Genomic DNA, 14039 nt, shown 5'->3' with positions numbered 1-14039 from the left:
GGTTTGCAAAAAGTGTCAAAGTATATTTTTTTATTTTTGTTGATTTTTAAAAATATATTTTTTTTTAATTTTTATAATTTTTGTATAATTTTTTTTAAATTAAAAATTTTTTTTTAGGACCTTTACTCACAGAGGGTTGGTATTGTGGTTTGTAACAAGTGTTAGGGTTTGTAACAAGTGTTAGGGTTTGCGTTAGGGTTAGGGTCAGGGGTTTGCGTTAGGGTTAGGGGTTTGCAAAAAGTGTCAAAGTATATTTTTTTATTTTTGTTGATTTTTAAAAAAATATATTTTTAAAATTTTTATAATTTTTGTATAATTATTCTTTAAATTTAAAATTTTTTTTTAGGATCTTTACTCACAGAGGGTTGGTATTGTGGTTTGTAACAAGTGTTAGGGTTTGTAACATGTGTTAGGGTTGGGGTTTGCGTTAGGGTTAGGGTCAGGGGTTTGCGTTAGGGTTAGGGGTTTGCAAAAAGTGTCAAAATATATTTTTTTATTTATTTTGATTTTTTAAAAAAACATTTTTTTAATTTTAAAAAATTTTTGTATAATTTTTTTTTTAATTTACATTTTTTTTTTAGGTTCTTTACTCACAGAGGGTTGGTATTGGGGGTTTGTAACAAGTGTCAAAAAGTTCTTGCGGCAGTTGATGAAAGAGGGTCGCCTTGCTGCCGCTCGGTGGCGAGCCGATAGGCTTGCAACATCTGCGCACGTAGTGTTTGCTGCAAAATATTTTCACATTTTAGGAGGCAATAAGTTGGGTTATGGTTAGGGTTAGGGGTTTGCAAAAAGTGTCAAAGTATATATTTTTATTTTTGTTGATTTTTAAAAAAAAATATTTTTGTAATTTTTAACATTTTTGTACAATTTCTTTTTTATTTTAAATTTTTTTTAGGATCTTTACTCACAGAGGGTTGGTATTGGGGGTTTGTAACAAGTGTCAAAAAATTCTTGCGGCTGTTGATGAAAGAGGGTGGCCTTGCTGCCGCTAGGCGGCGAGCCCATAGGCTCGCAACATCTGCGCACGCAGTGCGCGCCGCAAAATATTTGCACATTTTAGGAGGCAATAGGTTGGGTTACGGTTAGGGTTAGGGGTTTGCAAAAAGTGTCAAAGTATATTTTTTTATTTTCGTTGATTTTTTAAAAAATATATTTTTTTAATTTTTATAATTTTTGTATAATTTGTTTTTAAATTTAAAATTTTTTTAGTATCTTTACTCACAGAGGGTTGGTATTGTGGTTTGTAACAAGTGTTAGGGTTTGTAACAAGTGTTAGGGTTGGGATTTGCGTAAGGGTTAGGGTCATGGGTTTGTGTTAGGGTTAGGGGTTTGCAAAAAGTGCCAAATATATTTTTTTATTTTTGTTGATTTTTAAAAATATATATTTTTTTAATTTTTATAATTTTTGTATAATTTTTTTTTAAATTAAACATTTTTTTTAGTATCTTGACTCACAGAGGGTTGGTATTGTGGTTTGTAACAAGTGTTAGGGTTTGTAACAAGTGTTAGGGTTGGGGTTTGCGTCAGGGTTAGGGTCATGGGTTTGTGTAAGGGTTAGGGGTTTGCAAAAAGTGTCAAATATATTTTTTTATTTTTGTTGATTTTTAAAAAAATATATTTTTTTAATTTTTAAAATTTTTGTATACTTTTTTTAAAATTAAAATTTTTTTTTTAGGATAATACTCACACAGGGTTGGTATTGTGGTTTGTAACAAGTGTTAGGGTTTGTAACAAGTGTTAGTGTTGGGGTTTGCGTTAGGGTTAGGGTCAGGGCTTTGCGTTAGGGTTAGGGGTTTGCAAAAAGTGTCAAAGTATATTTTTATATTTTTGTTGATTTTTAAAAAAATATATTTTTTTAATTTTTAAAATTTTTGTAGAATTTTTTTTAAATTTAAGATTTTTTTAGTATCTTTACTCACAGAGGGTTGGTATTGTGGTTTGTAACAAGTGTTAGGGTTTGCGTTAGGGTTAGGGTCAGGGGTTTGCGTTAGGGTTAGTGGTTTGCAAAAAGTGTCAAAGTGTATATTTTTATTTTTGTTGATTTTTTAAAAAATATATTTTTTTAATTTGTATACTTTTTGTATAATTTTTTTTTAAATATAAAATTTTATTTTGGATCTTTACTCACAGAGGGTTGGTATTGTGGTTTGTAACAAGTGTTAGGGTTGGGGTTTGTGTATGGGTTAGGGTCATGGGTTTGCGTTAGGGTTAGGAGTTTGCAAAAAGTGTCAAAGTATATTTTTTTATTTTTGTTGATTTTAAAAAATATATATTTTTTTTATTTTTTTAATTTTTGTATAATTTTTTTTTAAATTAAACATTTTTTTTAGCATCTTTACTCACAGAGGGTTGGTATTGTGGTTTGTAACAAGTGTTAGGGTTTGTAACAAGTGTTTGGGTTGGGGTTTGTGTAAGGGTTAGGGTCATGGGTTTGCGTTAGGGTTAGGGGTTTGCAAAAAGTGTCAAAGTTTATTTTTTTATTTTTGTTGATTTTTAAAAATATATATTTTTTTAATTTTTATAATTTTTGTATAATTTTTTTTTAAATTAAACATTTTTTTAGTATCTTTACTCACAGAGGGTTGGTATTGTGGTTTGTAACAAGTGTTAGGGTTTGTAACAAGTGTTAGGGTTGGGGTTTGCATTAGGGTTAGGGTCAGGGCTTTGCGTTAGGGTTAGGGGTTTGCAAAAAGTGTCAAAGTATATTTTTATATTTTTGTTGATTTTTTAAAAAATATATTTTTTTAATTTTTAAAATTTTTGTCGAATTTTTCTTTAAATTTAAAATTTTTTTTTAGGATCTTTACTCACAGAGGGTTGGTATTGTGGTTTGTAACAAGTGTTAGGGTTTGTAACATGTGTTAGGGTTGGGGTTTGCGTTAGGGTTAGGGTCAGGGGTTTGCGTTAGGGTTAGGGGTTTGCAAAAAGTGTCAAAATATATATATTTTTTTATTTTGATTATTTAAAAAAACATTTTTTTAATTTTAAAAAATTTTTGTATAATTTTTTTTTAATTTACATTTTTTTTTTAGGTTCTTTACTCACAGAGGGTTGGTATTGGGGGTTTGTAACAAGTGTCAAAAAGTTCTTGCGGCAGTTGATGAAAGAGGGTCGCCTTGCTGCCGCTCGGTGGCGAGCCGATAGGCTTGCAACATCTGCGCATGTAGTGTTTGCTGCAAAATATTTTCACATTTTAGGAGGCAATAAGTTGGGTTATGGTTAGGGTTAGGGGTTTGCAAAAAGTGTCAAAGTATATTTTTTTATTTTTGTTGATTTTTTAAAAAAAATATTTTTGTAATTTTTAACATTTTTGTACAATTTCTTTTTTATTTTAAATTTTTTTTAGGATCTTTACTCACAGAGGGTTGGTATTGGGGGTTTGTAACAAGTGTCAAAAAATTCTTGCGGCTGTTGATGAAAGAGGGTGGCCTTGCTGCCGCTAGGCGGCGAGCCCATAGGCTCGCAACATCTGCGCACGCAGTGCGCGCCGCAAAATATTTGCACATTTTAGGAGGCAATAGGTTGGGTTACGGTTAGGGTTAGGGGTTTGCAAAAAGTGTCAAAGTATATTTTTTTATTTTTGTTGATTTTTTAAAAAATATATTTTTTTAATTTTTATAATTTTTGTATAATTTGTTTTTAAATTTAAAATTTTTTTTTGGATCTTTACTCACAGAGGGTTGGTATTGTGGTTTGTAACAAGTGTTAGGGTTTGCGTTAGGGTTAGGGTCAGGGGTTTGCGTTAGGGTTAGTGGTTTGCAAAAAGTGTCGAAGTGTATATTTTTATTTTTGTTGATTTTTTAAAAAATATATTTTTTTAATTTGTATACTTTTTGTATAATTTTTTTTTAAATATAAAATTTTATTTTGGATCTTTACTCACAGAGGGTTGGTATTGTGGTTTGTAACAAGTGTTAGGGTTGGGTTTTGTGTATGGGTTAGGGTCATGGGTTTGCGTTAGGGTTAGGGGTTTGCAAAAAGTGTCAAAGTATATTTTTTTATTTTTGTTGATTTTAAAAAATATATATTTTTTTTATTTTTTTTATTTTTGTATAATTTTTTTTTAAATTAAACATTTTTTTTAGGATCTTTACTCACAGAGGGTTGGTATTGTGGTTTGTAACAAGTGTTAGGGTTTGTAACAAGTGTTAGGGTTGGGGTTTGTGTAAGGGTTAGGGTCATGGGTTTGCGTTAGGGTTAGGGGTTTGCAAAAAGTGTCAAATATCTTTTTTTATTTTTGTTGATTTTTAAAAATATATATTTTTTTAATTTTTATAATTTTTGTATAATTTTTTTTTAAATTAAACATTTTTTTAGTATCTTTACTCACAGAGGGTTGGTATTGTGGTTTGTAACAAGTGTTAGGGTTTGTAACAAGTGTTAGGGTTGGGGTTTGCGTTAGGGTTAGGGTCAGGGCTTTGCGTTAGGGTTAGGGGTTTGCAAAAAGTGTCAAAGTATATTTTAATATTTTTGTTGATTTTTAAAAATATATATTTTTTTAATTTTTAAAATTTTTGTAGAATTTTTTTTAAATTTAAGATTTTTTTTTAGGATCTTTACTCACAGAGGGTTGGTATTGTGGTTTGTAACAAGTGTTAGGGTTTGCGTTAGGGTTAGGGTCAGGGGTTTGCGTTAGGGTTAGTGGTTTGCAAAAAGTGTCAAAGTGTATATTTTTATTTTTGTTGATTTTTTAAAAAATATATTTTTTTAATTTTTATAATTTTTGTATAATTTTTTTTTAAATTAAACATTTTTTTAGTATCTTTACTCACAGAGGGTTGGTATTGTGGTTTGTAACAAGTGTTAGGGTTTGTAACAAGTGTTAGGGTTGGGGTTTGCGTTAGGGTTAGGGTCAGGGCTTTGCGTTAGGGTTAGGGGTTTGCAAAAAGTGTCAAAGTATATTTTAATATTTTTGTTGATTTTTAAAAATATATATTTTTTTAATTTTTAAAATTTTTGTAGAATTTTTTTTAAATTTAAGATTTTTTTTTAGGATCTTTACTCACAGAGGGTTGGTATTGTGGTTTGTAACAAGTGTTAGGGTTTGCGTTAGGGTTAGGGTCAGGGGTTTGCGTTAGGGTTAGTGGTTTGCAAAAAGTGTCAAAGTGTATATTTTTATTTTTGTTGATTTTTTAAAAAATATATTTTTTTAATTTTTATAATTTTTGTATAATTTTTTTTTAAATTTAAAATTTTTTTTTAGGATCTTTACTCACAGAGGGTTGGTATTGTGGTTTGTAACAAGTGTTAGGGTTTGTAACATGTGTTAGGGTTGGGGTTTGCGTTAGGGTTAGGGTCAGGGGTTTGCGTTAGGGTTAGGGGTTTGCAAAAAGTGTCAAAATATATTTTTTTATTTTTGTTGATTTTATAAAAAAACATTTTTTTAATTTTAAAAAATTTTTGTATAATTTTTTTTTTAATTTACATTTTTTTTTTAGGTTCTTTACTCACAGAGTGTTGGTATTGGGGGTTTGTAACAAGTGTCAAAAAGTTCTTGCGGCAGTTGATGAAAGAGGGTCGCCTTGCTGCCGCTCGGCGGCGAGCCGATAGGCTTGCAACATCTGCGCACGTAGTGTTTGCTGCAAAATATTTGCACATTTTAGGAGGCAATAAGTTGGGTTACGGTTAGGGTTAGGGGTTTGCAAAAAGTGTCAAAGTATATTTTTTTATTTTTGTTGATTTTTAAAAATATATATTTTTTTAATTTTTATAATTTTTGTATAATTTTTTTTTAAATTAAACATTTCTTTTAGTATGTTTACTCACAGAGGGTTGGTATTGTGGTTTGTAACAAGTTTTAGGGTTTGTAACAAGTGTTAGGGTTGGGGTTTGCGTAAGGGTTAGGGTCATGGGTTTGTGTAAGGGTTAGGGGTTTGCAAAAAGTGTCAAATATATTTTTTTATTTTTGTTGATTTTTAAAAAAATATATTTTTTTAATTTTTATAATTTTTGTATGCTTTTTTTAAAATTAAAATTTTTTTTTTAGGATAATACTCACAGAGGGTGGTATTGTGGTTTGTAACAAGTGTTCGGGTTTGTAACAAGTGTTAGGGTTGGGGTTTGCGTTAGGGTTAGGGTCAGGGCTTTGCGTTAGGGTTAGGGGTTTGCAAAAAGTGTCAAAGTATATTTTTATATTTTTGTTGATTTTTTAAAAAATATATTTTTTTAATTTTTAAAATTTTTGTAGAATTTTTTTTAAATTTAAGATTTTTTTTTAGGATCTTTACTCACAGAGGGTTGGTATTGTGGTTTGTAACAAGTGTTAGGGTTTGCGTTAGGGTTAGGGTCAGGGGTTTGCGTTAGGGTTAGTGGTTTGCAAAAAGTGTCAAAGTGTATATTTTTATTTTTGTTGATTTTTTAAAAAATATATTTTTTTAATTTGTATACTTTTTGTATAATTTTTTTTTAAATATAAAATTTTATTTTGGATCTTTACTCACAGAGGGTTGGTATTGTGGTTTGTAACAAGTGTTAGGGTTGGGGTTTGTGTATGGGTTAGGGTCATGGGTTTGCGTTAGGGTTAGGGGTTTGCAAAAAGTGTCAAAGTATATTTTTTTATTTTTGTTGATTTTTAAAAATATATATTTTTTTTATTTTTTTAATTTTTGTATAATTTTTTTTAAAATTAAACATTTTTTTTAGCATCTTTACTCACAGAGGGTTGGTATTGTGGTTTGTAACAAGTGTTAGGGTTTGTAACAAGTGTTTGGGTTGGGGTTTGTGTAAGGGTTAGGGTCATGGGTTTGCGTTAGGGTTAGGGGTTTGCAAAAAGTGTCAAAGTTTATTTTTTTATTTTTGTTGATTTTTAAAAATATATATTTTTTTAATTTTTATAATTTTTGCATAATTTTTTTTAAATTAAACATTTTTTTAGTATCTTTACTCACAGAGGGTTGGTATTGTGGTTTGTAACAAGTGTTAGGGTTTGTAACAAGTGTTAGGGTTGGGGTTTGCATTAGGGTTAGGGTCAGGGCTTTGCGTTAGGGTTAGGGGTTTGCAAAAAGTGTCAAAGTATATTTTTATATTTTTGTTGATTTTTTAAAAAATATATTTTTTTAATTTTTAAAATTTTTGTCGAATTTTTTTTAAATTTAAGATTTTTTTTTAGGATCTTTACTCACAGAGGGTTGGTATTGTGGTTTGTAACAAGTGTGAGCGTTTGTAACAAGTGTTAGGGTTGGGGTTTGCGTAAGGGTTAGGGTCATGGGTTTGTGTAAGGGTTAGGGGTTCGCAAAAAGTGTCAAATATATTTTTTAATTTTTGTTGATTTTTAAAAATATATATATTTTTAATTTTTAAAATTTTTGTATACTTTTTTTAAAATTAAAAATTTTTTTTTAGGACCTTTACTCACAGAGGGTTGGTATTGTGGTTTGTAACAAGTGTTAGGGTTTGTAACAAGTGTTAGGGTTTGCGTTAGGGTTAGGGTCAGGGGTTTGCGTTAGGGTTAGGGGTTTGCAAAAAGTGTCAAAGTATATTTTTTTATTTTTGTTCATTTTAAAAAATATATATTTTTTAAATTTTTATAATTTTTGTATAATTTTTTTTTAAATTTAAAATTTTTTTTTAGGATCTTTACTCACAGAGGGTTGGTATTGTGGTTTGTAACAAGTGTTAGGGTTTGTAACATGTGTTAGGGTTCGGGTTTGCGTTAGGGTTAGGGTCAGGGGTTTGCGTTAGGGTTAGGGGTTTGCAAAAAGTGTCAAAGTATATTTTTTTATTTTTGTTCATTTTAAAAAATATATATTTTTTAAATTTTTATAATTTTTGTATAATTTTTTTTTAAATTTAAAATTTTTTTTTAGGATCTTTACTCACAGAGGGTTGGTATTGTGGTTTGTAACAAGTGTTAGGGTTTGTAACATGTGTTAGGGTTCGGGTTTGCGTTAGGGTTAGGGTCAGGGGTTTGCGTTAGGGTTAGGGGTTTGCAAAAAGTGTCAAAATATATTTTTTTATTTTTGTTGATTTTTTAAAAAAACATTTTTTTAATTTTAAAAAATTTTTGTATAATTTTTTTTTTAATTTACATTTTTTTTTTAGGTTCTTTACTCACAGAGGGTTGGTATTGGGGGTTTGTAACAAGTGTCAAAAAGTTCTTGCGGCAGTTGATGAAAGAGGGTCGCCTTGCTGCCGCTCGGTGGCGAGCCGATAGGCTTGCAACATCTGCGCACGTAGTGTTTGCTGCAAAATATTTTCACATTTTAGGAGGCAATAAGTTGGGTTATGGTTAGGGGTTTGCAAAAAGTGTCAAAGTATATTTTTTTATTTTTGTTGATTTTTTAAAAAAAATATTTTTGTAATTTTTAACATTTTTGTACAATTTCTTTTTTATTTTAAATTTTTTTTAGGATCTTTACTCACAGAGGGTTGGTATTGGGGGTTTGTAACAAGTGTCAAAAAATTCTTGCGGCTGTTGATGAAAGAGGGTGGCCTTGCTGCCGCTAGGCGGCGAGCCCATAGGCTCGCAACATCTGCGCACGTAGTGCGCGGCGCAAAATATTTGCACATTTTAGGAGGCAATAGGTTGGGTTACAGTTAGGGTTAGGGGTTTGCAAAAAGTGTCAAAGTATATTTTTTTATTTTTGTTGATTTTTAAAAATATATATTTTTTTAATTTTTATAATTTTTGTATAATTTTTTTTTAAATTAAACATTTTTTTTAGTATCTTTACTCACAGAGGGTTGGTATTGTGGTTTGTAACAAGTGTTAGGGTTTGTAACAAGTGTTAGGGTTGGGGTTTGCGTCAGGGTTAGGGTCATGGGTTTGTGTAAGGGTTAGGGGTTTGCAAAAAGTGTCAAAACATTTTTTTTATTTTTGTTGATTTTTAAAAAAATATATTTTTTTAATTTTTAAAATTTTTGTATACTTTTTTTAAAATTAAAATTTTTTTTTTAGGATAATACTCACAGAGGGTTGGTATTGTGGTTTGTAACAAGTGTTAGGGTTTGTAACAAGTGTTAGGGTTGGGGTTTGCGTTAGGGTTAGGGTCAGGGCTTTGCGTTAGGGTTAGGGGTTTGCAAAAAGTGTCAAAGTATATTTTTATATTTTTGTTGATTTTTAAAAAAATATATTTTTTTTAATTTTTAAAATTTTTGTAGAATTTTTTTTAAATTTAAGATTTTTTTTTAGGATCTTTACTCACAGAGGGTTGGTATTGTGGTTTGTAACAAGTGTTAGGGTTTGCGTTAGGGTTAGGGTCAGGGGTTTGCGTTAGGGTTAGTGGTTTGCAAAAAGTGTCAAAGTGTATATTTTTATTTTTGTTGATTTTTTAAAAAATATATTTTTTTAATTTGTATACTTTTTGTATAATTTTTTTTTAAATATAAAATTTTATTTTGGATCTTTACTCACAGAGGGTTGGTATTGTGGTTTGTAACAAGTGTTAGGGTTGGGGTTTGTGTATGGGTTAGGGTCATGGGTTTGCGTTAGGGTTAGGGGTTTGCAAAAAGTGTCAAAGTATATTTTTTTATTTTTGTTGATTTTAAAAAATATATATTTTTTTAATTTTTTTAATTTTTGTATAATTTTTTTTTAAATTAAACATTTTTTTTAGCATCTTTACTCACAGAGGGTTGGTATTGTGGTTTGTAACAAGTGTTAGGGTTTGTAACAAGTGTTTGGGTTGGGGTTTGTGTAAGGGTTAGGGTCATGGGTTTGCGTTAGGGTTAGGGGTTTGCAAAAAGTGTCAAAGTTTATTTTTTTATTTTTGTTGATTTTTAAAAATATATATTTTTTTAATTTTTATAATTTTTGTATAATTTTTTTTAAATTAAACATTTTTTTAGTATCTTTACTCACAGAGGGTTGGTATTGTGGTTTGTAACAAGTGTTAGGGTTTGTAACAAGTGTTAGGGTTGGGGTTTGCATTAGGGTTAGGGTCAGGGCTTTGCGTTAGGGTTAGGGGTTTGCAAAAAGTGTCAAAGTATATTTTTATATTTTTGTTGATTTTTTAAAAAATATTTTTTTTTAATTTTTAAAATTTTTGTCGAATTTTTTTTAAATTTAAGATTTTTTTTTAGGATCTTTACTCACAGAGGGTTGGTATTGTGGTTTGTAACAAGTGTTAGCGTTTGTAACAAGTGTTAGGGTTGGGGTTTGCGTAAGGGTTAGGGTCATGGGTTTGTGTAAGGGTTAGGGGTTCGCAAAAAGTGTCAAATATATTTTTTAATTTTTGTTGATTTTTAAAAATATATATATTTTTAATTTTTAAAATTTTTGTATACTTTTTTTAAAATTAAAAAATTTTTTTTAGGACCTTTACTCACAGAGGGTTGGTATTGTGGTTTGTAACAAGTGTTAGGGTTTGTAACAAGTGTTAGGGTTTGCGTTAGGGTTAGGGTCAGGGGTTTGCGTTAGGGTTAGGGGTTTGCAAAAAGTGTCAAAGTATATTTTTTTATTTTTGTTCATTTTAAAAAAAATATATTTTTTAAATTTTTATAATTTTTGTATAATTTTTTTTTAAATTTAAAATTTTTTTTTAGGATCTTTACTCACAGAGGGTTGGTATTGTGGTTTGTAACAAGTGTTAGGGTTTGTAACATGTGTTAGGGTTCGGGTTTGCGTTAGGGTTAGGGTCAGGGGTTTGCGTTAGGGTTAGGGGTTTGCAAAAAGTGTCAAAATATATTTTTTTATTTTTGTTGATTTTTTAAAAAAACATTTTTTTAATTTTAAAAAATTTTTGTATAATTTTTTTTTTAATTTACATTTTTTTTTTAGGTTCTTTACTCACAGAGGGTTGGTATTGGGGGTTTGTATCAAGTGTCAAAAAGTTCTTGCGGCAGTTGATGAAAGAGGGTCGCCTTGCTGCCGCTCGGTGGCGAGCCGATAGGCTTGCAACATCTGCGCACATAGTGTTTGCTGCAAAATATTTTCACATTTTAGGAGGCAATAAGTTGGGTTATGGTTAGGGGTTTGCAAAAAGTGTCAAAGTATATTTTTTTATTTTTGTTGATTTTTTAAAAAAAATATTTTTGTAATTTTTAACATTTTTGTACAATTTCTTTTTTATTTTAAATTTTTTTTAGGATCTTTACTCACAGAGGGTTGGTATTGGGGGTTTGTAACAAGTGTCAAAAAATTCTTGCGGCTGTTGATGAAAGAGGGCGGCCTTGCTGCCGCTAGGCGGCGAGCCCATAGGCTCGCAACATCTGCGCACGTAGTGCGCGCCGCAAAATATTTGCACATTTTAGGAGGCAATAGGTTGGGTTACAGTTAGGGTTAGGGGTTTGCAAAAAGTGTCAAAGTATATTTTTTTATTTTTGTTGATTTTTAAAAATATATATTTTTTTAATTTTTATAATTTTTGTATAATTTTTTTTTAAATTAAACATTTTTTTTAGTATCTTTACTCACAGAGGGTTGGTATTGTGGTTTGTAACAAGTGTTAGGGTTTGTAACAAGTGTTAGGGTTGGGGTTTGCGTCAGGGTTAGGGTCATGGGTTTGTGTAAGGGTTAGGGGTTTGCAAAAAGTGTCAAAACATTTTTTTTATTTTTGTTGATTTTTAAAAAAATATATTTTTTTAATTTTTAAAATTTTTGTATACTTTTTTTAAAATTAAAATTTTTTTTTTAGGATAATACTCACAGAGGGTTGGTATTGTGGTTTGTAACAAGTGTTAGGGTTTGTAACAAGTGTTAGGGTTGGGGTTTGCGTTAGGGTTAGGGTCAGGGCTTTGCGTTAGGGTTAGGGGTTTGCAAAAAGTGTCAAAGTATATTTTTATATTTTTGTTGATTTTTAAAAAAATATATTTTTTTTAATTTTTAAAATTTTTGTAGAATTTTTTTTAAATTTAAGATTTTTTTTTAGGATCTTTACTCACAGAGGGTTGGTATTGTGGTTTGTAACAAGTGTTAGGGTTTGCGTTAGGGTTAGGGTCAGGGGTTTGCGTTAGGGTTAGTGGTTTGCAAAAAGTGTCAAAGTGTATATTTTTATTTTTGTTGATTTTTAAAAAAATATATTTTTTTAATTTGTATACTTTTTGTATAATTTTTTTTTAAATATAAAATTTTATTTTGGATCTTTACTCACAGAGGGTTGGTATTGGGGGTTTGTAACAAGTGTCAAAAAATTCTTGCGGCTGTTGATGAAAGAGGGTGGCCTTGCTGCCGCTAGGCGGCGAGCCCATAGGCTCGCAACATCTGCGCACGCAGTGCGCGCCGCAAAATATTTGCACATTTTAGGAGGCAATAGGTTGGGTTACGGTTAGGGTTAGGGGTTTGCAAAAAGTGTCAAAGTATATTTTTTTATTTTCGTTGATTTTTTAAAAAATATATTTTTTTAATTTTTATAATTTTTGTATAATTTGTTTTTAAATTTAAAATTTTTTTAGTATCTTTACTCACAGAGGGTTGGTATTGTGGTTTGTAACAAGTGTTAGGGTTTGTAACAAGTGTTAGGGTTGGGATTTGCGTAAGGGTTAGGGTCATGGGTTTGTGTTAGGGTTAGGGGTTTGCAAAAAGTGCCAAATATATTTTTTTATTTTTGTTGATTTTTAAAAATATATATTTTTTTAATTTTTATAATTTTTGTATAATTTTTTTTTAAATTAAACATTTTTTTTAGTATCTTGACTCACAGAGGGTTGGTATTGTGGTTTGTAACAAGTGTTAGGGTTTGTAACAAGTGTTAGGGTTGGGGTTTGCGTCAGGGTTAGGGTCATGGGTTTGTGTAAGGGTTAGGGGTTTGCAAAAAGTGTCAAATATATTTTTTTATTTTTGTTGATTTTTAAAAAAATATATTTTTTTAATTTTTAAAATTTTTGTATACTTTTTTTAAAATTAAAATTTTTTTTTTAGGATAATACTCACACAGGGTTGGTATTGTGGTTTGTAACAAGTGTTAGGGTTTGTAACAAGTGTTAGTGTTGGGGTTTGCGTTAGGGTTAGGGTCAGGGCTTTGCGTTAGGGTTAGGGGTTTGCAAAAAGTGTCAAAGTATATTTTTATATTTTTGTTGATTTTTAAAAAAATATATTTTTTTAATTTTTAAAATTTTTGTAGAATTTTTTTTAAATTTAAGATTTTTTTAGTATCTTTACTCACAGAGGGTTGGTATTGTGGTTTGTAACAAGTGTTAGGGTTTGCGTTAGGGTTAGGGTCAGGGGTTTGCGTTAGGGTTAGTGGTTTGCAAAAAGTGTCAAAGTGTATATTTTTATTTTTGTTGATTTTTTAAAAAATATTTTTTTTTAATTTGTATACTTTTTGTATAATTTTTTTTTAAATATAAAATTTTATTTTGGATCTTTACTCACAGAGGGTTGGTATTGTGGTTTGTAACAAGTGTTAGGGTTGGGGTTTGTGTATGGGTTAGGGTCATGGGTTTGCGTTAGGGTTAGGAGTTTGCAAAAAGTGTCAAAGTATATTTTTTTATTTTTGTTGATTTTAAAAAATATATATTTTTTTTATTTTTTTAATTTTTGTATAATTTTTTTTTAAATTAAACATTTTTTTTAGCATCTTTACTCACAGAGGGTTGGTATTGTGGTTTGTAACAAGTGTTAGGGTTTGTAACAAGTGTTTGGGTTGGGGTTTGTGTAAGGGTTAGGGTCATGGGTTTGCGTTAGGGTTAGGGGTTTGCAAAAAGTGTCAAAGTTTATTTTTTTATTTTTGTTGATTTTTAAAAATATATATTTTTTTAATTTTTATAATTTTTGTATAATTTTTTTTTAAATTAAACATTTTTTTAGTATCTTTACTCACAGAGGGTTGGTATTGTGGTTTGTAACAAGTGTTAGGGTTTGTAACAAGTGTTAGGGTTGGGGTTTGCATTAGGGTTAGGGTCAGGGCTTTGCGTTAGGGTTAGGGGTTTGCAAAAAGTGTCAAAGTATATTTTTATATTTTTGTTGATTTTTTAAAAAATATATTTTTTTAATTTTTAAAATTTTTGTCGAATTTTTCTTTAAATTTAAAATTTTTTTTTAGGATCTTTACTCACAGAGGGTTGGTATTGTGGTTTGTAACAAGTGTTAGGGTTTGTAACATGTGTTAGGGTTGGGGTTTGCGTTAGGGTTAGGGTCAGGGGTTTGCGTTAGGGTTAGGGGT

This window comes from Scyliorhinus torazame, chromosome 15 (genome assembly GCF_047496885.1).
Source record: "Scyliorhinus torazame isolate Kashiwa2021f chromosome 15, sScyTor2.1, whole genome shotgun sequence".
NCBI classification, from domain to species: domain Eukaryota; kingdom Metazoa; phylum Chordata; class Chondrichthyes; order Carcharhiniformes; family Scyliorhinidae; genus Scyliorhinus; species Scyliorhinus torazame.
Note: the sequence above shows the minus strand (reverse complement) of the source record.